This window comes from Mytilus galloprovincialis, chromosome 12 (genome assembly GCF_965363235.1).
Source record: "Mytilus galloprovincialis chromosome 12, xbMytGall1.hap1.1, whole genome shotgun sequence".
Lineage (NCBI taxonomy): Eukaryota > Metazoa > Mollusca > Bivalvia > Mytilida > Mytilidae > Mytilus > Mytilus galloprovincialis.
In genome coordinates this window covers 25,205,869-25,210,711 of record NC_134849.1, presented here as the reverse complement: position 1 = coordinate 25,210,711, position 4,843 = coordinate 25,205,869, and positions in this window count along the sequence as shown.

The following is a 4,843-nucleotide window of genomic DNA, read 5'->3' as shown; positions in this document are numbered from 1 at the left end:
GCTTTTTTAGTTTTTTTATTTATATACTATCAATTTATAACAGTCTTTTAAAAAGCTTGTTATTTTTAAACAAAGTAGCGAACATCCTTAAGAGGCATTGTACATTTTTTTGTGCTCATATAAAACTGATTAATTTTTACGAAATACTAAAATGATTTTGATTGCTTTATGTGAGTGAAAAATATTAAGGAAAATCGCAATAAAACTAACAAATAAGTAAATATAAACATGATAAGTTTTAAGTTTCTTCAACTTACCTGGTGAACATTGAGATTAACGACATACATTACAAGAGATAATAATCTTCCGATTGCCATATGTTGCTATAAAGAAAAATAAATTTGATTACATTTTATTTTTCACAATTGAAGTCAATTATGTCCTATAGGCTGCACTTAGATATATTGAATCAATAATGAATAAACTTTTGAACTTATATTTTACTTATGTGTTTGTAATGATAGTACTACAGTGCAAAAGAAATGACAAACAAGCTGCTAATGGTTTAACCCGGATAATTATGTCTCTCTCCGTAGTTTTTTTTATAGGTATGCAAGGTTCATGTGGTCATCGTAGGAAAGCGGAATTCAACGACTGAATTATTCGATCATCTGATTATTTTATCCGTAGAATGACTAATATATATAAATATGTCATAAATCGTTCTGCTAAAATGAGCCAAATGTCTTTTATGTGTATAAAACTTTAAAAAGTTCCTGCTATAATTATCTCAAAGATTAATAATACTTTAATCTTTATCAGAAAGGTCTCGACGGCATCCGACTTAAAACTATAACTGACCTAATTATAGCATACAAAAGTATACATTAAAACTGTATCCATAGACAAGAATTAGTGTCCTACTGCTTAACTCGTTACCGTCGAGGTGGTTTCCATTATAACAAATCGGTACTTTGGAAAATTGGCATTTTAATATAGTGTGGACAATTTTTTCTATATAAATAGAATATGTGGTATGATAGGTAATAACACAACTCTTCACAAGAGATCAAATGCATAGATAATAACAACTGTAGGATACCGTACGGTCTTCAACAATGAGTAAAGGCCATACCGCAAAGTCAGCTTTAAAACGCCCCCAAATGATAAATGTAAAACAATTCAAATGAGAAAACTAACGGCCTAATTTAGGTACACAAAATTGGAATCGAAAAACATATATGTAACACATCTAAAAACGACAACCACTGAATGAAAGGCTCCTGGCTTGGAACAGTCACATACATACAGAATGGGGCGGAGCTTAACATGTTAGGGGGATCCCAACCCTCCCATAACATTGGACAGTGGTGTAACAGTACAACATAAGAACGAACTATGTAAATTTGTTGAAAACAGCCTAACTGATCAGATGGATGCATGAAGTCAGCCTCATAATAATAAAGAAACAAGTCAGAAAGTAGAGGGGCACAATTTGTTCCCATTGGAATGCCGACAGTCTGTTGAAAAACACGTCCTCCAAACGTAACAAATATGTTGTCAATCAAGAAATCAAGCATCTTGAGAATTTTTTTTTTGAATCAGAGTGATCCTTTACAAAGTAGGATTTATTCCTCCCTAAGACAAGATAATTGTATCTACGTTGGCCATTCTTTTTTATGAAGCAAAGCAATACCAACTCTTTCAATTTGTCTTTTATTTTGGAATGTGGAATACTTGTGTTAAGAGTAGAAAAGTCAAATGTTTTAATACTGTTACAAGATGAAAGAGAGTTAGATTGTATGTACTCCAGTTCTTCTTCTTTGATTGAAATTCCAGAGGAACATAGAACAGAGCTATGATTATCCAGTATTTTCTCTTTGGTAAGTGTCGTGAGGGTATATGTTGAGTTTCCAAGTGAATTGTCAAAACCTAATTCGTTTATCAAGTAGTTAATGTAATGAGTTTTACACACAAAAACGATGTTGTGTGGGGCTTTATCTGCGGGGACAACAACATATTTGTTATGGAGGTAGGATAAGTGTTTTGCAATATTTTGGTCTTTAAAGATTGACGTAGCATGGGCATTGATAGACCCATTCAGTTTCTTAATTTTGATTTGTATCAATGACCTCCCTGTCTTAATCCATTCGGAAAGAGTGTCTACGTCTTCCTTCTCGCTCTTAACCCATTGCCTTTCGTTTCACCGACGTATACCAATCCGCAAAGGTTGCACTCTAATCCGTAGACGACATTTATCGATTTACAATTCAGATCACCGTGACTTCTGGTAAAATATGACTTCTGGGTCAAATTGCTAGTGAATCGCAGCCTTTGGTCTCGCATTTCGAAATGCGACAGTGTTGTACTGTGTCATCAAAAAATAAAATGTCTTTAAGGAGAACTGAACATGGCTGTATATGTGTAATATTGCTATTGTCACTAGGACGATGATCTGAATGAGTCATGTCTGAGATATTAGTCATGTCTGGTGATGAGGGGACATCTGTCGTATCAGACGACACCGTGTCCATGGTTACGTCTTTTTCGGACCTTTTTATACTGGGCGACGTCCGAGCCAGTTTCCTGTTTGATCTTCGTAAATTCATGCAATTGTAGTTTTGCTACTGGGCGGATGATGTCCTCGGGGACAAAATGTCCACCAGCAAAGACACCGACCCTGTGGTTATAAAAGAGGGACGAAAGATACCAAAGCGACAGTCAAACTCATTAATCGAAAATAAACTGACAACGTCATGGCTAAAAATGAAAAAGACAAACAGACAAACAATAGTACACATGACACAACATAGAAAACTAAAGAATCAACAACACGAACCCCACCAAAAACTAGGGGTGATCTCAGGTGCTCCGGAAGGGTAAGCTGTCGCCTATTTTTTCCATATGATTTGTTTGGGAGAATGTATTTACGTTATCAAACATAAAAAAAGAAGATATGCCGTGATTGCCGATGAGACAACTCTTTACAAGAGACCAAGTGACACCGAAATTAACATATATAAATCAACATACGGCCTTCAACACTAAGAAAAGCCCATTACGCATATAACGTGTGATAACTGGTAACACAATTTAAAGCAGAGGGTCATTATGTTGTTTGACTTGCAGTATTTTATATACAAGCCGCATACTCCAAATACAATAAAATTGAGAATGAAAATGGGAAAGTGTGATTGAGACAACAACCCAACAACAAATGCAGAAAACATTCCAAGGCCACCGAGGGGTCCTCTACACAGTGAGACAATCCCGCAACCAGACGCTGGTATCCTATGAATATCGAAAATAGTAATATCGTGATACGATTTTTAAAGACGGTTAAACCAGACATCATTGAATGCAGCTCGTCTCACATTCTTGAAACTTGATAATGACACAAATTGAAAACTTCAGCATGTTTAAACCATAAATACGACAAACGTGATGATTTCAACTTTTTAAATGTCAGCTTTCCATCGTTCTACAGTAACGTGCATTTTGCCTCGTTGTTTGTATTACAATTGCTACGTTACGCTTGTATATGTTCACTATACGGGGATTATAAACAGGGGAGTAATTATATTGAGTGATGAGAACGACATACTGTAATCACCAATATAGATATTTTATGGTCACTATCACACTGATACGATACGTCTGCGGCCCAAAGTTAGATCTTAGGATACCAAAATAGTCGTTTGATATGAGGAATTACCAATTATGCTCTATTTCAAATTTTGATATTATCCATTGAGTGTGAAATGACAAAGCGAATAACGTTTTAATATCAAGAGTAACATACACCGTCAACTTATCGACAAATTTCTACTGGTCCGACAAACCACCAGCTGACAAAATCTACTGGTCCGACGCACATTTTACTGGTCCCGGATCACCGGACCAGTGCTAATTTCGACCCCTGTCCTCAATGCTCCTCAACCTCGTCAACGTCGTACTTCATTTGGCCTTTTTAACTTTTTTTTATTCGAGCGTCACTGATGAGTCTCTGTAGACGAAACGCGCGTTTGCCGTAAATACCAAATTTAATTTTGGTATCTATGATGAGTTTACTTAATATATTTATAAGAATTGAACATCGGATGAATACTGCTGTCTTTATTTTCAGACAAGATCATTGTTTCTGCTAGGTTAAGTCGTTATGTGGTTCTCATCATCAATGTGGTATATAATTACATTACAGCAAACTGTTTGTTTCACTTGAATCCGTTAGTTTCATTGGCTAACAATGTCACTTTGAATAATTCCCCATTTTCATTCGCAATTTTATTGTGTTTCACCTTGTTTGTGTATCGGCTTTCCGCTTTTTTTGTCCGTGTTTATCGCTATTCCTTTTGTTGAAAGGGTAGGGTTCATTACCATTGAATGATCATTAATTTTTGCTGATGAGTCTTATGTAGACGAAACGCGCGTCTGGCGTATTAAATTATAATCCTGGTACCTTTGATAACTATTTACACCACTGGGTCGATGCCACTGCTGGTGGACGTTTCGTCCCCGAGGGTATCACCAGCCCAGTAGTCAGCACTTCGGTGTTGACATGAATATCAATTATGTGGTCATTTTTATAAATTTCCTGAATATAAAACTTTAAATATTTGTAAAACCTAAGGATTTTCTTATCCCAGGAATAGATTACCTTAGCCGTATTTGGCACAACTTTTTGGAATTTTGGATCCTCAATGCTCTTCAACTTCGTACTTGTTTGGCTTTATACATATTTTGATATGAGCGTCACTGATGAGTCTTATGTAGACGAAACGCGCGTCTGACGTATTAAATTATAATCCTGGTACCTTTGATAACTATTTGCCGCTTTGAAGCGCCACTTTTGGGATAACTTCATCATTGTTTCTACAATGGTTTACGCGTATTTATATTTCAT